At 43.2% G+C, this 26,364-nt stretch overlaps 1 protein-coding gene across 1 annotated transcript in view; it reads left to right on the forward strand.

The window, feature by feature from the left end:
- Positions 1-760: 760 nt before the first annotated feature.
- The window catches only part of LOC311237745 (uncharacterized protein), a 256,687-nt gene continuing 231,083 nt past the window's right edge, over positions 761-26,364 (forward strand). Inside the window, exon 1 of the mRNA XM_084325722.1 lies at positions 761-845. The gene's annotated coding sequence lies outside the window, so the exon portion shown is untranslated. The remainder of the gene's footprint in view (positions 846-26,364) is intronic.

Here is a 26,364-nt window from a genome sequence, read left to right on the forward strand (position 1 = left end):
TTCAAGGAGATGCTTTAGCAGTTTAGCTAAACGAAATAGGCTACCGTGTGTCAACAGTGTGGGTCAAGGAAACATATAACATGTACCTATTACAGCTCGGGTGTTGATTGATTGATTGAAAACTTTATTAACAGATTGCAGAATGGGTACAGTACAGTGCAATACATACAATTGTTAAGGGGATGCAGACCAGAGAAAGACTTTCGTCTTGTTTACATCATGGTCCCCCATTTTCAATTCATCATATGTGTAATTCGTTTGTAACTGAAAGCAACTGAACTAATAATAGGATATATATCTAATCCCTCTCTATAATACAAATTATTATACAACTACAAAGTATTCCTCTTATCCCGGCGACATTCCAGCAGGGCTTTCGTTGTGGGTGATGATGGGGAATCTTCCTGGGCCGTGGCCGTATTCAGAGCGCGTTCCTCCCGCTGATTGGAGCCGCGCGGTCCCGTAGAAGGAGTCAAGCGTCTCCATTGGGCGACCCGGCTGTCCGTCAGGGAGAAGTGCATCCGTGACGCCGAGCGGCGCGGCCCGGGATTTACGGAAGCTGCCACACAGAGGGGCGTTTTTTTCCCTCCCGAGTGTACGATTGGGCAGAACTCCCGTCACTCTGATCCCATCGGTCATTGCGATTGGATCGAACGAGAGTCCATCACCGGTCTCGGGCTTTGATTGGAGGTGAGTCCTTGAATGGGGGAGGGGCGAATGTTACCCCCGCGGTCGGTCGGTGGAGGTGCAGTTTACCGGGAGGGCGGATCATCGTGGTGTGACAGCGACGCGCGGAGACTATATCCCCCGACACAACAAACTGTCCAAAAAACAGCCAACTAACGGTGAGTCAACTCGAAATAAACACCGCGTTTTGTCTAATGGCTCCCGGGACACCGGCCGGGTGCGGTTCGGCGTGTCGCTCGCGGGGCGCCGTGGGTTGGTTTCTTCTTCTTTCCTCGAGTGAGCGGACGGTGATTTGGGGGATGAGTGATCTCATAGCGTCCACGCATCACCGCAGGGCTGAGCTACAGTGCAGGACTGTCACACTCACGGTGTCACGGCGCAAAGTTATGCAAGCTTGACTGTCTGGCGCCCTGTGTGTATGTGTGTGTAATTGTGTATGTATTACACTATCATACACTATCTGTATGTCATGTATGTTATGATGAATTGAAAATGGGGGACCCTGATGTAAACAAGACGAAAGTCTTTCTCTGGTCTGCATCCCCTTAAGTTAACAATTGTATGTATTGAGCTGTACTGTACTGTATACCCATTCTGCAATCTGTTAATAAAGTTTTCAATCAATCAATCAATCAATCAATCAATCAATCAATGTGTGTGTATGTATGTGTGAGTGAGTGAATGAATGAATGAAAACTTTATTTAACAGATTGCAGAATGGGTACAATACAGTAATAATAATAATAATAATAATAATAATAATAATAATAATAATAATAATAATAATAATAATAATCGGCTCAATACACACAATTGTTAAGGGGATGCAGACCAGAGAAAGACGTTTGTCTTGTTTACATCAGGGTCCCCCATTTTCAATTCATAGTGATGTTGAGTGTGAGTTGAGTGTGTGTGTGTGAGAGTGTGCGGGCGTATGTGTGTGTGTGTGTGTGTGTGTGTGTGTGTGTGTGTGTGTGTGTGGCACACATGGGACATGTCCATTAACTGCACAGCCATTATGCTGGTGGTGGACAATCAGTTTTTATAGCGAGTCGCAATCCCCCGCACTGCCCGCAGTTAACATTTACTGATGATTATAATGTAATGTGTGTAAGACATTTATTACAGCGAGGCCCGGGATCAGCTTGTTGTTATTGTTGTTGTTGGCTATATAAACCGTCTAGTATACGCAGTCGTATTTCTGTCAGTCATGTTTAGCCTCGCAGCCCTTGGTTACTGTTCAGACACTGTAGCTCCAGTTGCTGACTAACTGGCTTCCTGGTTTGTGTTTCAAAGGGCAGATCCTGTCTGTCTGTCTGTCTGTCTGTCTGTCTGTCTGTCTGTCTGTCTGTCCTTCCCTCTCTTTCTATCTATCCCCTCTCACTCCCTCCCTCCCTCTCTCTATCTATCCCTCCACTTCTTCCCCCTCTCTCTCCCCCTCCTTTCTCCTTCTCTCCCCCTCCGTTCTCCTTCTCTCTCCCTCCTTTCTCCTTCTCTCCCTTCTTCCTCCGTCTCCCTCCCTCCCTTCTCCCTCCCTCTACAGATTATTCTCCCTCCTCTCACTAGACCGATTACAGTGAGTGTATTGAATCAGAGGTGGTTCAGATCTGATCTCAGGCCTGGTTTAATTATGGACGCGGTCCAGTCATCTCCCTCAATGTTCCGCCCAGGGTTTGTTACTCTTCTGAGGCTGGTGTGTGCAGTGATCAGGCATCAGGCTGTGCGGTGGTTTCTCTGGTACAGTGGTACTCAGACTTGGCTGGTGTGTGCAGTGATCAGGCATCAGGCTGTGCGGTGGTTTCTCTGGTACAGTGGTACTCGTACACTGGGCCAATTTAGGAGCCACATTGACAAAAAATATCTTTTTTAAAGAGCCACGAAAAGTAACACTCCGTTCCTCAACATCTATACATCAACATCTATATATCAACATCTATAGCTATCAGGTAATTTACAAGCTATGAAACAGCATGCTGATGTACTGCAGTGTATAATCACAAGCAGTGGATAATTATTGTAATTAATGGTTCCTGTAGTGGCCCTGTTGTAACCTAGGCAACAGACAGACCACAGCATAAATAAATAGAATAATGTAGTAAAGTCCATAACCATATAAATATAATAATGTAGTAAAGTCTAAACCATAGAAATATAATAATATAGTAAAGTCCATTACTACATTATTATATTTCTATGGTTATGGACTTTACTATATTATTATATTTCTATGGTTATAGACTTTACTACATTATTATATTTATATGGTTAAGTCCATAATCATATACATATAATAATATAGTAAAGTTCATAACCATATAAATAGAATAATGTAGTAAAGTCCATAACCATATAAATAGAATAATGTAGTAAAGTCTATATACATATAATAATGTAGTCAAGTCCATAACCATAGAAATATAATAATGTAGTAAAGTCTATAACCATAGAAATAGAATAATGTAGTAAAGTCTATAACCATAGAAATATAATAATGTAGTCAAGTCCATAACCATAGAAATATAATAATGTAGTAAAGTCCATAACCATAGAAATATAATAATGTAGTAAAGTCTATATACATATAATAATGTAGTCAAGTCCATAACCATAGAAATATAATAATGTAGTCAAGTCCATAACCATAGAAATATAATAATGTAGTAAAGTCCATAACCATAGAAATATAATAATATAATATTAGGTGGCCGAGCGGAGATTGCGTTCGTCACCAGCCCCGGAGCTGTGAGCTGGATTCGCCTGTTCGAATCCAGCTCACAGCTCCGGGGTTGTCACCAGCTTGGCTGGCCGTCTGCACTAATACAATTGGCTGTATTAGAGGGTGGGAGAAGCTGGCGGGGTGGGTCCGGGTCGTTGTAAACAGCGACTCCTACAGTTCGGTCGGGGCGCCTGCTAAGCGCGGATAGGACTCGAGGGGGATAGTGTGGTCCTCCCACACGCTACGCCCTCTCGATGAGAATCCGCGCTGCCAGGTGAAAAGAAGCGGTGATTGGCTGGACGTGTGTCGGAGGAAGCACGTGGTAGCCTCCACTCTCCCAGATGATCTGACTGTGGGGGGTAAGTGCGCAGCGACCAGGAAGGGACTGGGAATTGGCATACGACTAACATTGGGATGGGAGAAAAACGGAGGAAAATGGAGGGGGAAAAAGACCAATAAAAAAAAATATATATATATATAATAATATAGTAAAGTCTATAACCATATACATAGAATAATGTAGTAGGCTATAGATCCTGGTCACCACAAAGTCTATAACCATAGAAATATAATAATATAGTAAAGTCTATAACCATAGAAATATAATAATGTAGTCAAGTCCATAACCATAGAAATATAATAATGTAGTAAAGTCTATAACCATAGAAATATAATAATGTAGTCAAGTCCATAACCATAAAAATATAATAATGTAGTAAAGTCCATAACCATAGAAATATAATAATGTAGTAAAGTCTATATACATATAATAATGTAGTCAAGTCCATAACCATAGAAATATAATAATGTAGTAAAGTCTATAACCATAGAAATATAATAATGTAGTAAAGTCTATAACCATAGAAATATAATAATGTAGTAAAGTCTATAACCATAGAAATATAATAATGTAGTAAAGTCTATAACCATAGAAATATAATAATGTAGTAAAGTCCATAACCATAGAAATATAATAATGTAGTAAAGTCTATATACATATAATAATGTAGTCAAGTCCATAACCATAGAAATATAATAATGTAGTAAAGTCTATAACCATAGAAATATAATAATGTAGTAAAGTCTATAACCATAGAAATATAATAATGTAGTAAAGTCTATAACCATAGAAATATAATAATGTAGTAAAGTCCATAACCATAGAAATATAATAATGTAGTAGGCTATAGATCCTGGCCTGGTCCCAGGTGGGAGAACAGGAGGAACATACAGAAAGAGAGCAGACACACACACACACACACACACACACACACACACACACACACACACACACACACACACACACACACACACACACACACACACAGTCACACACACACACACACACACCTACACACACACACACACACACACACACACACACACACACACACAGTCACACACACACACAAACACACACACACACACACACACACACACACACACACACACACACACACAATCAGTTCACACAAGAGTGACAGAGGGAGGGGAGAGAAGGGGTGGGAGAGATAGAGAGAGAGATGCATACAGAGGGAGAGAGAACTTCAGTTTCACTCGTCTACACAAGTGTATTAGTTGGTAAACAGCCGGCAGGAGATAAACATTGGACTTAACCCCTCGGTGGGATGTGTGTTTGAACACTCACTGCTGCAACACCGTGTCATCTGGCCCGCGCTGCCTGTAAACGCTGAGCCCAGGGGGCCCGTTCGGTTCTGTTTGACTTGTTTCAGTTATTTCTCCTGACACTACTAAAAGCCACGTTACTGGGGGCACTGTGGGTGTTTTCAGAAATACTTACTCTGCACGCTTTGAAAAAATAGTATTGGGGAAGATTCTCTTTTCTCCTTAGGATGGCAGAGGAAAGAGAAAAGAAAAATGTGACGAGGGAAAGGCACGATGGCATGTTGCTATGGAGATGGTATTGTTTACCAGCTGAAGCTACAGTAGCTACAGTAACAGTGACTTTGCCCTTTGAGCAGGCTCGTTATCGGCTAACGCTAGTTCAAGAATTGAGCATAACACACATCTCAGTAAGATTTCAAGCTGCTCTGATCATATTATACGTCATCTAGGTGTTGTTATTACCAAATGTATTGGCTTGTAATTGTCCTGATATAACACGTTTTCTTCATGTATTGTAGTCACATAACATCCGGTTGTAAAGTGTGTCGCGGACAACGGCAGAAAGTTAAAATATTTAAACAATGCCCGTGCCCGTCTACCATTACTGTTGTTGTTATTCCCCGCAGGGCTCACCCACTTCTATCACCCTGCCCTATGTCCAGTTCTCCGTCTACCGTCGGCCTGAATCCATGTGAATGCAGCATTTTATTTATTATTTTTAATTTATCCTTTATTTATCCAGGAATGTCCCATTGAGATACAAGATCTCTTCTTCCAGGGAGTCCTGACCAACACGACGGCACACAACACGTTTCAACATAAAAACAGGGCATATAGAATATATACAGTACATTAAACAAAAAACGTACAAATCAAATACAAACACAGAAGGCCATTTGTGCAGTGTGGCAAGAAGCATCATCCGAAGATCAGCAATAGCATCAGGTAAAACAGTTGCATGTTTCGTGAAGGGATAGTCGTAGCATACCTTTAAAAGCATTCACAGTATGTGAACGCAGCATTGCTTACGTGTTAAAGACGGCTTCATTCTACAGGTTCAACGAGGATGATAAAATGCTACAGTGTGGGGCCAGTGGACTCGCGTCCAGTTCATGTTCCCCCCAACAACACTCAAATCTCTTTATTGTTTAACCTGATAACAAGCCCCCCACGTCTAGGCATCACCCTGCTAATTAGACATCCCCAAATACAACAGCTGCAGGCAGGAATGTAGGCTATTTGACAGCATTTTAGACGTTAGCAGCTCAACTGTCCCGCATAAAGAAAAAGATTGTCGCATAATGAATTGAACGTCGAAATCGCATTACGACCCCACAGTGCAATTTCCAAATCGTAGTAGGCTGCAGTATTTGATTGTATTCCAAATTGTATTCCACAATACGATATATATAGACCCCTAGAAAAAAATCACATTAGATTAGATTCAAATGTATTGTTATTATACAGCGCACGTACTACAGTACAATGGAAATAAGTTTGACATCCAATCAAAACAACTGGATATAACATATAAAGGAGTAATACTGAATAATAGTATCACATGTACAGTGTTGGAGTATTATTATAGTGATACAGTGATAAAGGTATAAAGACACTATTGTAGTAAGTCATACTATAACTAGTAAGAGAGTAGGGAGGAGGAAGAAGTCTTTATTTGTCACGCAGCCAGCAACACACACATGTAAGATGGACGACACACAGGAACACACACACATGCATTGGGTTGCCGATGAAATGTCTCTCTGCGCTTGCCTTGACCCATCCCGTCGTCCTTCCCCCCCCATGGGCCGCCGGGAGCAGACATTGGCGTGGGGCCGCGCCCGGGGACCGCTCCCAAGTGCTCCTGTCCGTCTTCGTCAGGGACGCGACTAGGGATGGGAATTGAGAATCGGAAATAGATTGGGAACCGGTTCCTAATTGTCCCGATTCCTGGAATCGCATGGCTCCGTGACTATCGATTCCTCTTATCGATGCCATGTTTTTCCCGACAGTTGCACATTTAAAAACAATAACGTTAGTGCCATGACGCATGCAGCCATAGCAGACTATTTTATTCCTTGACTAGGAAAACCTAAAGTAAAGGGCTCGATATTGCGACCGTTTTGTGTGTGCAGTGAAAACTGAAAGTGCTTTGCATCCTAGTAATTAATTTACATGGTAAAGTACGTTAGCCACTAGGCTTGGGCGGTATGACGGTATTACGCTATACCAGGATATATATAGTCCTGAGCTGCAGTGATGGGAGGATGATGGCACGATGTGCTTATGTCACAGACACAGCCCTGGTCTGAAGCAGTATCTGCCTCTCTGGCAGCTGACCAAACGCCCCCCTTTGGTGGTTACTTTGTTACAGTACAGACACCATTGAAACAGTACAGGACGGTGGTGACCGCACAGTAGAAAGAGAGACAGACAGACAGACAGACAGACAGACAGACAGACAGACAGACAGACAGACAGACAGACAGACAGACAGACAGACAGACAGACAGACAGACAGACAGACAGACAGACAGACAGAGAGAGAGGCTCTGTCTGAAAGCTCTCATGACATGGTTTTGCCAATCAATTATGGCGCAGTGCCACAGCTTATTGGCTACAAGACCATATTTCTTGCCTTCCGAAACAAGATGACAGAAGCGCAGAGGCCAATATCCTGATGCACGAACCAGCGTGTGTTTCAGAAGAGTGATGGGAGCGGTTGTAACGGGTGATGTTTCCGTTTCTAACATGATATTTCAAAAGGAGCATAAATACATTGATGGAAACATGGGCACTGTGACTCATTTGAAACCAGAATAGCCTAAATGATTGTTGGTCGACGAAGCTTCACTATATATTCAAATTATTAATCCTTCACTGCACTGTCTTTGTCCTGTGTTTGTTGTTGCTCTTGTTATGGGGAAAAAAAGATTTATGGAAAAATGCATACACTGTAATTTCCGAAACAATTACCATGTGTTTACACATATGGCTTATTAAAGGAATCTGAATCTGAATCAGAAGTATGAAGACCCACATCGCCATTTCACTAGTAGGAGAACCACTGTCACACACACACATCTCTGTTTAGTAAGCTTTTATCATTAAAAGCTTTAAATATTTGCACAGTGCCTTTGCTTGTGATCCAACTGTATCAGAGAAAAGCCCTGTCTGATGCCCAGGAAACCTAATCTCTCTTGGGCATGGGGGAGAGTTAGGCATTTGGCTTCTCATATGGGGAGTACTGGGTTTGAATCGGGGAGTGTTACAATGGTGCCGTGCTCTGGACAGTGTTTGAAGGGGAGGTCAAGGGGAGGTGGACGAGTGTAGGAGTCCTGCCCGGAGCCCCGTCGGAGCCCAGACACATGGATCCATCACAGCACGGAGATGAAACAGATGGAAGACATTTTCATTTGAATTTATTCGTTTATTTGTAAGGGACACAATGTATAATATTAATGAACATTCAGCATTTTGCAATAAAATATTCATGTAAATACACCCGAATTAGCCAGGGCACATTTTCATCGGTAGTCCCCACTTAATAAAACCACATAAGACCAAAAGTGCATACAGTACATGAAACCAAAAATACGATACATAGACCCACAAATACATAAAACCATAAAACCAGAACAATACATAAAAACCAGGAATACATACGGTACAATAGAGTGCCATCTAGGTGGGGCATATCCTCAAGTGCAAACGCTAAGGTGCGTTACATTACTGTCCATTGGTTTGTTTTTTAATTGGAACACAATTGTACAAAATGGTGACATGTCCGTCAGTTCCAAAAGTTCATCCTCTCGCTCGGACCTTTTGAAAATTTGCCGGAGACACATCGTCAGCCCTGTCCAATAAACAGATACAACAAACAGAATAATAATTAAAAAAAACACAGACGTATAGTTTCAGTTTGTGTCATCGACAGACACAATGGATCAACGTGGATGGATCAGCCGGGCCTTAAAGGAACACGCCAATATTTTGGGAAATTAGCTTACCGTCTTCTCCAGAGAGAGACAAGAAGATAGATACCAGTCTCCTCTCTGTGCGTTCAGTAGAAAGCTATCTGGCTGCACGTTAGCCTAGCTTAGCACAATGAATGGATGCGGACAGTGACGGGTAGCCTAGGCATTGTCCAACTAACACCTCTCCCCGAAGGCTAACCGGCACTGTCCGCTTCCATTCATTGTGCTAAGCTAGGCTAACGTGCAGCCAGATAGCTTTCTACAGAGAGGAAACTGATACATCTTCTTGTCTCTCTCTGGAGAAGACGGTAAGCTAATTTCCCAAAATATCGGCGTGTTCCTTTAAAACCGATAGATCTCTTTGCAAGGAGATGTTGCCCCTTTTCTGACCGGTAGAAGTGGGGGTTCCATGTTTGATCCCAGGTATGTTATTATTCAACAACCGTGTTCTCTTCCTCTTGTACTATAGGGCTGGGGAAGCTGACGTCACAATTCTGGGGCAGACGGCCGTCTGTAGTGGGTCAGTCCCAGTGTGTTGACAGACTGACAGCCGTCTGTAGTGGGTCAGTCCCAGTGTGTTGACAGACAGACAGCCGTCTGTAGTGGGTCAGTCCCAGTGTGTTGACAGACAGACGGCCGTCTGTAGTGGGTCAGTCCCAGTGTGTTGACAGACAGACGGCCGTCTGTAGTGGGTCAGTCCCAGTGTGTTGACAGACAGACAGGCGTCTGTAGTGGGTCAGTCCCAGTGTGTTGACAGACAGACAGGCGTCTGTAGTGGGTCAGTCCCAGTGTGTTGACAGACAGACAGGCGTCTGTAGTGGGTCAGTCCCAGTGTGTTGACAGACAGACAGACAGGCGTCTGTAGTGGGTCGGTCCCAGTGTGTTGACAGACAGACAGGCGTCTGTAGTGGGTCAGTCCCAGTGTGTTGACAGACAGACAGCCGTCTGTAGTGGGTCAGTCCCAGTGTGTTGACAGACAGACAGGCGTCTGTAGTGGGTCAGTCCCAGTGTGTTGACAGACAGACAGGCGTCTGTAGTGGGTCAGTCCCAGTGTGTTGACAGACAGACAGCCGTCTGTAGTGGGTCAGTCCCAGTGTGTTGACAGACAGACAGGCGTCTGTAGTGGGTCAGGCCCAGTGTGTTGACAGACAGACAGGCGTCTGTAGTGGGTCAGTCCCAGTGTGTTGACAGACAGACAGGCGTCTGTAGTGGGTCGGTCCCAGTGTGTTGACAGACAGACAGCCGTCTGTAGTGGGTCAGTCCCAGTGTGTTGACAGACAGACAGGCGTCTGTAGTGGGTCAGTCCCAGTGTGTTGACAGACAGACAGGCATCTGTAGTGGGTCAGTCCCAGTGTGTTGACAGACAGACAGGCGTCTGTAGTGGGTCAGTCCCAGTGTGTTGACAGACAGACAGGCGTCTGTAGTGGGTCAGTCCCAGTGTGTTGACAGACAGACAGCAGCCGTCTGTAGTGGGTCAGTCCCAGTGTGTTGACAGACAGACAGGGGTCTGTAGTGGGTCAGTCCCAGTGTGTTGACAGACAGACAGCAGCCGTCTGTAGTGGGTCAGTCCCAGTGTGTTGACAGACAGACAGGCGTCTGTAGTGGGTCAGTCCCAGTGTGTTGACAGACAGACAGGCGTCTGTAGTGGGTCAGTCCCAGTGTGTTGACAGACAGACAGGCGTCTGTAGTGGGTCAGTCCCAGTGTGTTGACAGACAGACAGGCGTCTGTAGTGGGTCAGTCCCAGTGTGTTGACAGACAGACAGGCGTCTGTAGTGGGTCAGTCCCAGTGTGTTGACAGACAGACAGACAGGCGTCTGTAGTGGGTCAGTCCCAGTGTGTTGACAGACAGACAGACAGGCGTCTGTAGTGGGTCAGTCCCAGTGTGTTGACAGACAGACAGACAGGCGTCTGTAGTGGGTCAGTCCCAGTGTGTTGACAGACAGACAGGCGTCTGTAGTGGGTCAGTCCCAGTGTGTTGACAGACAGACAGCCGTCTGTAGTGGGTCAGTCCCGGTGTGTTGACAGACAGACAGGTGTCTGTAGTGGGTCAGTCCCAGTGTGTTGACAGACAGACAGGCGTCTGTAGTGGGTCAGTCCCAGTGTGTTGACAGACAGACAGGCGTCTGTAGTGGGTCAGTCCCAGTGTGTTGACAGACAGACAGGCGTCTGTAGTGGGTCATAGGGGTGGGGGAAAAAATCGAAACGTAGTAGTATCGCGATTAGTGATGCACGATATATCGGCCGATATGGCAGTTTTTTTACACATCGGTATCGGTCCGATATCAAGATAGGGCCGATATGGGCCGATAATTATTATTATTTTTTATTTTTTTATACATGTTTTGACCTTAAATAGTTTCAAAATATCAGTCATTTTTGAAAATAAGTTACAAAAGAAAAAGCGTTTTGGAAAATAGCTCTTTATTTGATTATCATAAAAAAGTGTTTTCTATACAGAGATATCGACATCGGTAAATATCGGTATCGGCCAGAACAGCAATATTAATATCGGTATCGGCCACAATTTTCACATCGGTGCATCACTAATCGCGATACTTTGCGTGGCGATACTGTATCGATATGAAGATGAATCATGAACATTTTATTAACAGATTGCAGAATGGGTACAATACAGTACAGCTCAATAGACACAATCGTTAAGGGGATGCAGACCAGAGAAAGACTTTCGTCTTGTTTACATCAGGATCCCCCATTTTCAATTCATAATGAATTGTAAGTAGGGTGCAACTAGCACCGTGCAATCCATTCTTTGTGGATCTAGCCCTTAGAGGTTTAGTACTAGTCCTACTCTGACTGCTGTCTGTTAGCTGTAGTACCAGCAGACACTTGTACATGTTTAGCTTCAGCACAAATTGGTGAAATGAAGAGGAGGAGGTAGGCCTGCCGCGATAAGCAATAAATCGATTAATTGCTGCGATAATTAAAATGAATGCAATGATTTTGACGGGCGCGATTAATTGCTATTTGCGCGTTTGTTTTAATGAGGCGGAACCAGTGCCCCTCAGTCACTGTCCGTGTTGGGAGGCGGGCCGCTGACGTTACTAGAGTACAGCACGGGAGCTCCGTGGGGCAACGCCACATAGACATTTCTCAATAGTGTTGCTCCTTTTAACCAAGTAGCATTATTTGTAGTGTAACGTTAGCTATTTTTAGACCCAAGTAGTTACTCGCTACTGCCCGGAGAAACTGGACTGCTAAATAAAGATTAAAGATCTAGCGTTCGTTGATGCTCATTCAATGCTAACAACATTAGCTACAAACGAAATACAACGTATAGCATAGCTACAAGTACAACACAGAATAACGTTAATACAATTACATGCATCATTGTTTACAATTAACGGGTGGGGCTAGTCAAAGGACTGGACACGGGGACAAGTTAAACATGAATTAATTTATTATAACACTCCGGTAGTTTCGAGTCGTGCTGCAGTGCTTACGCACCACAGCTATTATATTATATACTGCTTTGACGCTTCCTCCTCATCGTTGATTGCCTGTAGTAGCTGCATCTAACGTTAGTAGCTAACGTTAAAACTAACCTAAAGTTAGTTGTTCACCAACAATTTGTTTTATCATTAGCTCAAAAACATCATATCATTAGCCCAAGTTGTCGGCTCATAGTTTCTGCTTAGGATAATCACAAAATACTTCCGGTCCGGTCGGTGGGCTTCAAAATAAAAGTCTAAACACCGGAAAAGACGGAGCGGTGGGCTTCAAAATAAAAGTTTGGGGAAATAAATTTCAAAAAAAAAATTCTCTAACCGGTCGCAATAATATCGCTTATCGCGATATTTTCGGGGGCAATTAATCGCCCAGCAAAATGTGTTATCGTGGCAGGCCTAGGAGGAGGTCTGGTCACGGCTCCCGCCAGGCCAGGGCCGTTATCAAACAGACTCTTTGTCTGGAAAACTACATGCACGCTATTACGTTTTCCACTGCAGAACATGGGTCATTGACGGATAAGACTTTTGAATAGGCCAATTTTAAAATACAAAAAATAAGAATATATTTGGCCATTGTTCAAATGTTTGGAATGTAGTGTACACATGTAGTGTACAATTAAGAGGTTTTTAAAGTTGAATTAATAGGACATGGCCTTAAATAAAGGCATTTGGGGCGACCGTCATTTATCTCAAAATTAATATATTTCCTTAACATTACTAATATTTTGGCGGCTACGTGGCGTAGTGGGCAAGGCGCTCGCCACGAAATGCTGGAGACGCTGGGCTCGTCAGTTCGAGCCCAGCGCTCCACATTTGCTTTCAGTTTAGCTGGTCGTTCATACTAATACACATTGGCCGTATTAGGGGGTGGGAAACTGATGGGTGGGGATCGGGCGTTGTGGACAGCGACTCCTACAGGTCGGTTGGTGCGCCTGCGCAGTAGAATCAGGAAGTGTCGGGGGCAGCGTGAGCCTCCCACGCGTTACTCCTCGCCACTGAGAGATCGAGCTGCGCAGGTGAAAAGATGCGACTGCTGTTACCTCAAGTACCGGAGGGGACTTGTGCTATGTATGACTTAGTCCACATTGCAGCCGGCTTGTGGGAGGCAAGAAACAGCGTCCGACATCCGTGACAGGGGAGGGTTGAATTGGATGATACGAAATTGGGATGGGAGAAAATATAGAAAATGGGAGAAAAAGTGGATCAAAATAAAAAAAAACATTACTAATATTTTAACAAGTATCAGTAATTAAATAAACAGTTTAAGAAAGACAGGCTTGTGTGCCCTTACATTTTTTGTAAACCATGATTTTATACGTTTATTCTATAATGGCAGTGTCTCCCTCGTAATGCAGTTACAATACCCATCTCTAAAACCCATGAAACTGATTTAAAATGTGTACTGATAGTATCCACTTAGCATTGATTAATATTTGAGCCAAAACTGATCGATATTCTATTTTGAATTTATTGCCATCAATTGTTGGTTACCCCACATGACAGATGGTCGCCCCAAATGATATGGAATGAATGTTTCTTTTCGATTATTGTATTATGATATGAAGTGCAATGCTTAGCCTCTTCCTTATACCCTTACAAGCAGCTGGCGGGGCGTTTCTGTATGCAAATTCAGGTGTACGAGAACACGCTTTTAGTTTAGTTTTTTTATGCCATTTACGAACACCGTTTCACGCGTTAAGGCATTCGGAGGAGGACTTTTGTAAATTTGTTTGTATAAACTACTTACAAAGATGGTTACGAAGATAGTTATGTACACTTTTGATCATGAGGTCCATTATCAGTATCAATAGTGCATCCATCCCTATTAAAGATCAGTGTTGGCTGGCTGGCTGGCTGGTTAGTTGACTGACTGATTCGTTTACTGGTTGAGTGGTTTGTTGACTGGTTGAGTGGTTGATTGACTGATTGGTTGGCTGGTTGGTTAGTTGGCTACTAATTCTTTAAAAGCCTTTAATTTGCCATTTCGGCGCTAATAAGTAGTGATGAGACAGCAGCACCACTTAAAGTGTCTCTGTTAGGGTTTGTAACCGACCTCAAGCGCAACGGCACAGAGAGAGTTGTTTCAGAGTTAGCCAAAGCAAGGGCGTATTTATTCTCAGAGTCACAAGATTGAATTAAGTTGAGCAACAGAACAAAACGGGGAATCTGGCATGTGAAGATTGTTGCGGCTCTGCAGATTCTCCCAGTAGGTGGTGGTGAGGAATTAGCTTGTGACGTCTGAAGCCGCTCTGCAGATCCTCCCAGCTTTCGCTCCAGGTGGAAACGGAGAGAGAGAGAAATCTCAGTTAGCCCAGCGCACAACAGAAACAGAGAGGTGACTGATCCAAATAAATATCCAAGTGACTTGATCTTCGGTGTGACACACACAGTTAGCAGAGTCCAGAGAAAAAACAATACGGTAATCCAAAGTGTAAATCCAACACAAAAAAGGTGAGAACAGTATCAACAAAACGGGATCTCTTCGGTGTTTCACTAACACACAAAAAACTGGTGATCCAAAAAGAACTGTTTCCAAAAACTCACCAGAGCGCAACGCGTAAAGCGGGCTGATAACGAGGCGCAGCTTCGAACGGGGAATCAGGTTCTCCACAGGGATTACTTCACGAAAGTCCTGGGGAGCAACAGACAGGGAAACAGCGACGGGGAAGAACAGGCAAATGCAGGAGTATATTCAAAACGATCCAACATCGATATTAGGGGGATCAGGGTATATAAAGCCACAGGGCGCTGATGACAAGCTGTGACAGCTGCGGGATGAAATTGATCATTGCTCCAGAAGCGTGTGGTGGGGAGAGCGCCAATCAACACGGCTCCTTACAGGAAAGAAGCGTGTGGCGGGGAATGCAATTAATCAACAAAGTACCTTAAAGGAACGGAGCGTGTGGGTGAGGAGCGGACCAATCATCACAGTACTTTAGGAAGCCTGTGGTGGGGAAAGAACCAATCCTCACAGTCTCCCTTGTTTATGACTCTTATACTAAATAACACGGGACAATAGTTTTAGGAGGTGCGAGGTGGTGTGCCATTTTAGAGTTTACATAATTCGTTTTTGTTCTCTATGCCTCTGGATTATATTGCCAACCCATCAAACAGTCAGTTAAGCCTGCTATCAAAGCACAATTACTTTAATGTTTTAATCGGATTACAGGCAGTTAGGTTACTCTACTTTGGTTAAGGTGCTTATACCTTATGAGGCCATTTACAATAATGAGTTATAATAACAGATTATTAGCCTGCGTGTTAATCTTCACAGCCTAGAGGTGGTGTGTAGTGGATCAGACCCATCAGTCAGGAGGACTTTGCCAGAACCTTCTCTCCTGTGTCTCCCCTACTCTGTCTCCCTCTCAGCCTTCCTACTGTCTCAATAAGGAAACCTTCTCTCATGTGTCTCCCCTACTCTCTCTCCCTCTCATCCTTCCTACTGTCTCAATAAAGAACCTTCTCTCCTGTGTCTCCCCTGCTCTGTCTCCCTCTCAGCCTTCCTACTGTCTCAATAAGGAACCTTCTCTCCTGTGTCTCCCCTACTCTCTCTCCCTCTCAGCCTCCCTACTGTCTCAATAAGGAACCTTCTCTCCCGTGTCTCCCCTACTCTGTCTCCCTCTCAGCCTTCCTACTGTCTCAATAAGGAACCTTCTCTCCTGTGTCTCCCCTACTCTGTCTCCCTCTCAGCCTTCCTACTGTCTCAATAAAGAACCTTCTCTCCTGTGTCTCCCCTACTCTGTCTCCCTCTCATCCTTCCTACTGTCTCAATAAGGAACCTTCTCTCCTGTGTCTCCCCTACTCTGTCTCCCTCTCAGTCTTCCTACTGTCTCAATAAGGAACCTTCTCCCCTGTGTCTCCCCTACTCTGTCTCCCTCTCAGCCTTCTTACTGTCTCAATAAGGAACCTTCTCTCCTGTGTCTCCCCTACTCTGTCTCCCTCTCAGCCTTCCTACTGTCTCAATAAAGAACCTTCTCTCCTGTGTCTCCCCTACTCTGTCTCCCTCTCAGCCTTCTTACTGTCTCAATAAGGAACCTTCTCTCCTGTGTCTCCTCTACTCTGTCTCCCTCTCAGCCTTCCTACTGTCTCAATAAAGAACCTTCTCTCCTGTGTCTCCTCTACTCTGTCTCCCTCTCAGTCTTCCTACTGTCTCAATAAGGAACCTTCTCTCCTGTGTCTCCCCTACTCTGTCTCCCTCTCAGCCTTCCTACTGTCTCAATAAAGAACCTTCTCTCCTGTGTCTCCTCTACTCTGTCTCCCTCTCAGTCTTCCTACTGTCTCAATAAAGAACCTTCTCTCCTGTGTCTCCTCTACTCTGTCTCCCTCTCAGTCTTCCTACTGTCTCAATAAGAAACCTTCTCTCCTGTGTCTCCCCTACTCTGTCTCCCTCTCAGTCTTCCTACTGTCTCAATAAAGAACCTTCTCTCCTGTGTCTCCTCTACTCTGTCTCCCTCTCATCCTTCCTACTGTCTCAATAAAGAACCTTCTCTCCTGTGTCTCCTCTACTCTGTCTCCCTCTCAGCCTTCCTACTGTCTCAATAAAGAACCTTCTCTCCTGTGTCTCCTCTACTCTGTCTCCCTCTCAGCCTTCCTACCGTCTCAATAAAGAACCTTCTCTCCTGTGTCTCCTCTACTCTGTCTCCCTCTCAGCCTTCCTACTGTCTCAATAAAGAACCTTCTCTCCTGTGTCTCCCCTACTCTGTCTCCCTCTCAGCCTTCCTACTGTCTCAATAAAGAACCTTCTCTCCTGTGTCTCCCCTACTCTGTCTCCCTCTCAGCCTTCCTACTGTCTCAATAAAGAACCTTCTCTCCTGTGTCTCCTCTACTCTCTCCCTCTCAGCCTTCCTACTGTCTCAATAAAGAACCTTCTCTCCTGTGTCTCCCCTACTCTGTCTCCCTCTCAGCCTTCCTACTGTCTCAATAAAGAACCTCTCATGTGTCTCCCCTACTCTCTCTCCCTCTCATCCTTCCTACTGTCTCAATAAAGAACCTCTCATGTGTCTCCCCTACTCTGTCTCCCTCTCAGCCTTCCTACTGTCTCAATCAATAACCTTCTCTCCTGTGTCTCCCCTACTCTGTCTCCCTCTCATCCTTCCTACTGTCTCAATAAAGAACCTTCTCTCCTGTGTCTCCCCTACTCTGTCTCCCTCTCAGCCTTCCTACTGTCTCAATAAGGAACCTTCTCTTCTGTGTCTCCCCTACTGTGTCTCCCTCTCAGCCTTCTTACTGTCTCAATAAAGAACCTTCTCTCCTGTGTCTCCTCTACTCTGTCTCCCTCTCAGCCTTCCTACTGTCTCAATAAGGAACCTTCTCCCCTGTGTCTCCCCTACTCTGTCTCCCTCTCAGTCTTCCTACTGTCTCAATAAGGAACCTTCTCCCCTGTGTCTCCCCTACTCTGTCTCCCTCTCAGCCTTCCTACTGTCAATAAGGAACCTTCTCTCCTGTGTCTCCTCTACTCTGTCTCCCTCTCATCCTTCCTACTGTCTCAATAAAGAACCTTCTCTCCTGTGTCTCCTCTACTCTGTCTCCCTCTCAGCCTTCCTACTGTCTCAATAAAGAACCTTCTCTCCTGTGTCTCGCATATTACAGTACGTCTCCCCCTCAGCCTTCCTACTGTCTCAAGTAGGGATGTCCCGATCCGATCACGTGATCGGAATCGGCGTCGATCACGTGCTTTTCAGAGTATCGGGGATCGGGAAAAAATAATAATAAAAATCGGCAGTCAAAAAAAGAAAACTTTTATTCAACAAACATGACCATGTCCACGTCTTAAACTCATACGGAGGCCTTAGTTTTGGTTTTAAATTACATATAATATATCATCATTAATGTATTTATTGTCACACAGAGCAGAATAATTATCCACAACAAACACATTCCCCTTTAATTTTCACCGTTGCAACAAACATTCCCTTTAATTTAGACGCTACACGCTACACGCGACCACAGATCACAACAACAACACGTTGCTCCCGAAACACGGTTAATATCCACTGACTTGAGCAGCTAGACTTAATGTCAGAGGTTTGGAACTAAGCATTTTAAAATACAAAGTCAAGCCAGTTGCAATGTTTGCAAGGAGGAGATTCCGCGTGGAGGAAAAACTCATGAAGCAGCAGGCTGGAGGCGAAGTTTTCAGACTAGCTTTCACCTGGAGGATAACGTTACGTGACTTTCAGCGTTTCAGACCAGAATGGACCATTACGTAAGTCGAACACTGAATGTATACTAATGTGCAAACATATATTGAAACTTTTAATATTTCTCATATGAAGCAGAAGCACATTTCTCAGGGTGAATGTAATAACAAAAGCCTCCGCTCTCGCGCCCCGGACTATTATAGGCAACAGATGGGCTTGTGTCGCTCTGCCAGTTTCTGACAAAAATGCGTCAAAATTGATTACTAATGTGAAAGATCGGATCGGAAACGATCGGATCGATAGATATTTAAAATCACATGCTCGGGATCGGATCGGAAGCAAAAAAAGGCGATCGGGACATCCCTAGTCTCAAGTATGTGACAAATTGAATAGGCCTATTCCTTTTGATATATTTGCCATACTGAGAGCAAGCTTACTTTGTTTAGTTTGACAGGTATTGAAATGAGTTTGAATATGGCCACCAGTGATGTAATCCGGGACATTGATTCCCTGTGTTGCGTTAATTACAGATTTGAGATATGAGAGGGAGCGAGAGAGAGAGACAGGAGATATGAGAGGGAGAGAGAGAGACAGGAGATATGAGAGGGAGAGAGAGACGGGAGATATGAGAGGGAGAGAGAGACGGGAGATATGAGAGGGAGAGAGAGAGACATGAGAGGGAGAGAGAGAAACAGGAGATCTGAGAGGGAGAGAGAGAGAGGGAGAAGGTCCTTGTGTTGGACTCAAACCAGGAGATTGTGAGTAGCTACATGTCCTCTTGTGTCAAGAAGATGCTCTGATGTTGCTCTTTGTATCGTCAGCTATTGCCTGGGTCATCGCTGAATGGAGCCTGTGTGTTGCATCACACTACGGTTTTCTGATATATTGTGTGAGTGTTGGGGAGAGAGTTGTTCGCGGTTTGAACTGCAGACAGATCTGTCCTTGTCCTGTTCCCTTTCAGAAGCATCCTAACGTTCCCAGACAGAGTCACATCTCTTTCCAGGGCTTCCCGAGCTGTGCTAATGGATTGGTATGTGTTTTTTTTGAGAATGCACTGTGTCACTGCCATCATGTCCTTCCAGGGTTTCTGTCTGGCTTCTAGAGAGGCGGCGGCATGATGGGTTTCTGCTGCATGATGGAGGCCAGAGGGCTGGAACACGTCCGTTTTGTTGTCCGCTGCTGTCCATTAACGGAAGCTTTTAAATAGATTTGAATTTTCCACTTTTTTATGTTGTATGTTTAAGAATCTGCACACGATATTATGAATAGGGATGCGCCACCGATCAGACTTTTTCAGTCCTGATACCAATACTGGTTATTGACATATAATACAGCAAATCAAGACACTTTCCTTTCAAGGGAGACAACTTTTCTGGCATGTTGCCACTTAAGCATCGGGCACAAATGAGAGAATGTCCCTCAAACAGAGAATGTCCCTCAAACAGAGAATGTCCCTCAAACAGAGAATGTTCCTCAAACAGAGAATGTCCCTCAAACAGAGAATGTCCCTCAAACAGAGAATGTTCCTCAAACAGAGAATGTTCCTCAAACAGAGAATGTTCCTCAAACAGAGAATGTTCCTCAAACAGAGAATGTTTGGTTGACGTGACCTGTTGTAATAATACCCTGGTCCTGTAGGCAGACTTTGGCATTTTGTAGCCTTAGTTTCTTCTTCTTTATATGCTGTAGGAGTCATTTATTCTTTATATGCTGTAGGAGTAATTTATTCTTTATATGCTGTAGGAGTTCTTTCTTCTTTATATGCTGTAGGAGTCATTTATTCTTTATATGCTGTAGGAGTTCTTTCTTCTTTATATGCTGTAGGAGTTCTTTATGCTGTAGTGTGGTAGTGAAAGGGTTAACCTTATGTAGTGTGGTAGTGAAAGGGTTAACCTTCTGTAGTGTGGTAGTGAAAGGTTAAACTTCTGTAGTGTGGTAGTGAAAGGTTAACCTTTGTGGTAGTGAAAGGGTTAATGTTAGCGGAGACGTCACACCCCACGATAACCTCAGGGTTTCCCATTAATGACCTAGACTGGCGGCCCGCCACAGTCTAATTAGTCCTGCCACAGTTGAACCAAACTTTTTTTTTATTTTTTATTGTTGTTGTTTTTAAATATAAAGTTTGCCAATAGGGATGTATCAGTAGTATTGGCAGTGGTAGTAGTCGTAATAGTAATCCACTATATCTTTTTATTTTCAAAAAAATAAACCAGTTCAACACAGGTAACCACTGTTGCTTCATTTCTTTGATGGCTCAAATGTCTGCTCTAGTCCAGTGGTTCCCAAGCCTCTCCTCGAGACACCCCAGCCGTTCCATGTATTTGTTCAATTCCACCACCAGCACACCTGATTCAACTAATAAAGGGCTAGTTAAGTTGAATCAGGTGTGCTGGTGGTGGTGGAATTTAACAAATACATTGAACGGCTGGGGTGCTTCGAGGAGAGGATTGGGAAGCACTGCTCTAGTCGATTTTGTGTTTTGAGCACAAAGTTCATCATAGATCTAGCCTCTTAATTTTGCTCTCAAAGTGCACCAGATTGATGCATTTAACTTTAAAATGTACAACAAAAAAAGAGTTCCGAGGGCCGGAGGTTCACCCCCCATAGTCTCTGAAGATCCTGTGGGAAACACTGAACCTAAAATAGAGATGAGATATTTTTTTTATGATCCTAGATTTTTGAAGATATAGGCCTACCGTTAACATTTTTATTTTATTTTGCAGCATAGCAAAATAAACAAAAGGTTTGTTCTAGTGGCCGAGTACCTAGACGTTCCAGTCAGAATCCTCTCCTTGAAGGTCAGCGTGTAGTTTTCCTCTCTGTGTAGGATACAGGAAGTCAAGAAAATCAATCATCCATTTCCTTCTGTGCTGTCGTACACAATGCCCTCCCTACCGGCTATTTAGCCAACACTCCCCAGCATGAGAGCACCATTCCACAGTGAACTGAAATAATAATAGTGATGCACCGATGTGAAAATTGTGGCCGATACCGATAACCGATATTAATATTGCTGTTCTGGCCCATACCGATATTTACCGATGTCGATATCTCTGTATAGAAAACACTTTTTTATGATAATCAAATAAAGAGCTATTTTCCAAAACGCATTTTTATTTTTACTTTTGTTATTTATTTTCAGAAATTACTGATATTTTGAAACAATTTAAGACCAAAACATGGTAAATAAAAGAAATAATGTAAATAAAAAAACAATAAAAAAAAGTTATTTTTATTTTTATTTTTTATCGGCCCGATACCGATGTGTAAAAAAAGGACCATATCGGCCGATATTATAACGGCGGCCGATATATCGTGCATCACTAAATAATAATAATAATACAACTTTATTTCATACAAAATTGCAGCTCAAAGTGCTTCACAACAGAAAAAAAGACAGGCATAAAATGAGCACATAAAGTGCAGACATATAAAATCACAGTTTTTCACATTAGGATCTAACATCCCAACAGGCCACCTTGTTTATGGTTTGATTCCGTTTAAAAAATAGACAATAATAAAAAAAAGAGTAAGATAGAATAGATAGCAGTGTACCTTCATATTCGATATACCTTCCAGCCCTAGTAGAGACATCTAATTTTGAAGTATAAAACTCTCGTGCCATTATACAAATAAAAGTGTGCCATTATTGATTGATACTTAAACGTGATTGACGAGGGCTATTTCTGTTTGGTTGAATTGAAATGGATCTTATTGACCTCCATGTTGAAGGGCGGACCAGCATTGGGTCCGGCTGGCTGGGTGGTTATTTACGCTCTCAGCCTCCTCTGTCTGGCAAAGGCAAGTGTGTGAGGATTATTTAATGTGACTGTACTGTAGTACAGGTGAGGACAGGCCGAGGACATGGATGTGATGGGGAGGACAAGGGAGACAGGCAACATAGTGTGTCGCTCCCGGGCAGCGCGTCGAAGTGTCCTTGAGCAAGACACTTACTTAACCCCTAGCTGCTCCCGATGAGCATGTTGGCACCTCCGCCGTCGGTGTGTGAATGTGTGAGTGAATGGGTCAAATGTGAGGAACCATTTACCATTTTATTATCTAGACTTAAATTCATTTTTTCCTAACTCCTTACCCTAACCCTAACCTTAACCATGACAACTATATGCCCAACCCTAAACCTAACCACATAACCATAACCATAATCACTTATCTGGGAATAGTTCCTTTAGCTTGTGGGGTCCATTTAATGAACCCCACAACAATGGAAAAATAAACTTGTTTCCTTTACTTGTGGGGACATTTGGTCCCCCACAATGGTAGGAAAACAAGGACACACACACACACACGCACACGCACACACACACACACACACACACACACACACACACACACACACACACACACACACACACACACACACACACACACACACACACACACACACACACACACACACACCTACACAACACACACACACACACACAACCAAGACCCCCCAGACCTAGAGTTGGTCCTGTAAAACAGCACTTTACCTCTCACCCCAAATGCAGTATCAATTTACCAGCTAAATGTAAAATTTAACGGCCATATCATGTAATACTCATGGTCATAGAAATGCATTGAAAACATGGTTATAGGGGGAAGTAATCACAAGTACTTATGGGTCACATTAGTCTTCAATAATGTTGAATAGGAATTATTTTTGTGAATATATTTATCCTCTGTAACTTTGTTGGCAGATGACTCCTTGGCTTTACTTTGGACTAAATGAACTGGAAACTGGAAAGGAAAACACCATTTTTGCCACAAGCTGAAAACAAGAAACAAGGACTTTCTTTTTTCTTTAAAATTATTTACAACACTTGAAAGGTCTTTTGAATTGTCAATTTGTTGATTGAAGAGCGGCTTCTTTGTCTGTTGTGTTGCCTGGGCTTGTTAAGTATCTGTTCACATGCATTCATTAATAATAATAATCTGGTGCATCTCATAACCTGCTGTATGGAATCTGAGAGTGGTTTGGAACTGTTGTGTTTTCAGGCAGTCGGGGAGGAAAACATCACTCCCTTCCCTGGCAGCGAGTTAAAAGAACGAAACCGCAATGTCAAGGTTGTCTTTCTAGTTTCTATGAGTTATAGGCTCCGTTCCTAGTGATCCCTAGTAAATCAAGTAGATTAGAACATTAGCAGAGTAATGTGTGTTATATAGTCCTCAAAACTGTACACCACCCCACCCCCCGCCCCCAGCCCTCAATGGTTTATAAACATAGTATGAGTTAGGGCTGGGCGATATGGAAAAAAATCATATCGCGATAACGATATGATAATTTTATTTTATTTCTCGATATCGATAATTATCGAATTGTTATAAGTATAAAAAAAAAAACATTTTTTTTTTTTTTTTTTTTTTTTAACAACAGATGTATGTTTATTTTGCAGCAATTCTTTGTCATTGCCGCCATCTTTAGTGTTACATCCCCTCACACTCCAGTTCTCAGGCTGCAGCTGGTTTAAAAGCAAGTAAACCGGCTTCTCTGCTGGCTGTGGCTCCAGAGGAGTTGAACAGTTCTGGCTCTGCTAGTTTATTTTCGATCTTTTGGCGCTTTTTTGGTGGACAAACCACTGCACATGTGCACTGTGACTCGTGACTGGAGTCTAGTTCTGCTAGCACACATAGCCTACTGTGTACAGACGGTTTCAAAATGTATTTTAAATTAGAAAGCAAACAAAATAAATGGACAAGAGAAAAATAAATCTGAATTTGGTCAGTATTGTCATTTGAACAAGCAAAGCCATTACTTTAAGTTGCAGGCAAGAAAGACAAGTCTGTCCACTGTCTCTGGTTTTAAAACTGCCCTGTTGCAGGTAAAAAAAAAAAAAAAAAAAAACGATTTTTTTTTAATTTCGATATTCGATATCGATTATTAAAATATATCGCGATATTTATCGTTATCGTTATATCGCCCAGCCCTAGTATGAGTGAGTGGTAATACTCTATCATCTAACTACCTAGAAAGTATTTGGCATGGCAAGCTAAGTGCTGCTATCGCATGTCCAGTTTCCTTGACTACTACTACTACTACTACTACATACTAAATACTAGGGGTGGGGGAAAATATCGATACGTAGTAGTATCGCGATACTTTGCGTGGCGATACTGTATCGATACAGGGACGCCAAGTATCGATATTTAATTATTCATACAAAAATTATTATAATTTTTTTTATAAGGAAGTTGCATTGTTCATTTCAATACCTGTAATAGTACAGTAGTCCACACACACACATGTGCATTCAGTTAAGTTGGAATATGACTGTAATACAAACAGTTCAGTTTGTCAGGTACATGCAACACAGATTACAGTGTTGACATATCTGTCTGCTTGAGAAAATACCATGTTCTGCAATAAAAATGATTGAAGTGAGATGAACAGACTGAACTTTATTTTATTAGATAAAACATGTTGACAAAGTTTTACTTTGCAGTTGAAAAAAGGTAATAAATAAAATTTGATAAAAATTAAAAAGATTCCGCAATACTCAGCGTATCGCCATATATTTAGTATCGCGATACTATCGTATCGTGACGCAAGTATCGCGATAGTATCGTATCGTGAGGTCTCTGGCGATTTCCACCCCTACTAAATACTACTACTACTATTAGTACTACCACTACCACCACTACTACTACTACTGTACTACCACTACTACTACTACTACTAATACTACTATTACTTCTATTACTATTACCATTACTATTTCTTCTATGACTACTACTATTACTTATACTATTACTATTACGACTATTACTATTACAGATTAGTAAATCCTGCCCGGATCCATCAGATCAACTGCTTACGTTGATGGCCTAATACCAGCTTGTTAGCCATGGGCTGTGTGTATGTGTATGTGTATGTGTATGTGTATGTGTATGTGTATGTGTGTGTGTATGTGTATGTGTATGTGTATGTGTGTGTGTATGTGTATGTGTGTGTGTGTGTGTTAATGTATGTATGTTTGGCATTGCGTGACTGCAGCGGATTGAATGAGTGAATAAATGAAGGGATGGAGTGATGGAGAGGAGAGGAGGAGTAAAGCGGTAGAGGGATGGAGTCATTGGAGTGACAGAGAGGTAGAGGGATCAGGGATGGAGTGACAGAGAGGAGGAGTACAGCGGTAGAGGGATCAGGGATGGAGTGATAGAGAGGAGAGGAGGAGTAAAGGAACATAATCCCTCCTCTCTGCAGGACGACAGCAGCAGCTGGCTTGGGGGCGGGACCCCGGCTTTACTGCCAATCAGACCCTCTGGGAAGTAGAGAGATTGTACCTGGGAGGCAGCCAGCTATACAGAGACACACAGCATCACAGAGAGACCACTGTAATGATAGACAGACGGACGGACGGACAGACAGACAGACAGACAGACAGACAGACAGACAGACAGACAGACAGACAGACAGAATCTTGAAGGGTGAATCATTCCATCATTGTTTCATTAATTTCTCCTTACAAGTGAAGTTAAAGGAACACGCCAACATTTTGGGAAATTAGCTTACCGTCTTCTCCAGAGAGAGACAAGAAGATATATACCAGTTTCCTCTCTGTGCGTTCAGTAGAAAGCTATCTGGCTGCACGTTAGCCTAGCTTAGCACAATGAATGGAAGCGGACAGTGCCGGTTAGCCTTCGGGAGAGGTGTTAGTTGGACAATGCCTAGGCTAACAGGCACTGTCCGCTTCCATTCATTGTGCTAAGCTAAGCTAGGCTAACATGCTAAAACCAGCTCTTGTGTACC

Source organism: Notolepis coatsorum, assembly GCF_963971535.1.
Source record: "Notolepis coatsorum genome assembly, chromosome: 12".
NCBI lineage: Eukaryota > Metazoa > Chordata > Actinopteri > Aulopiformes > Paralepididae > Notolepis > Notolepis coatsorum.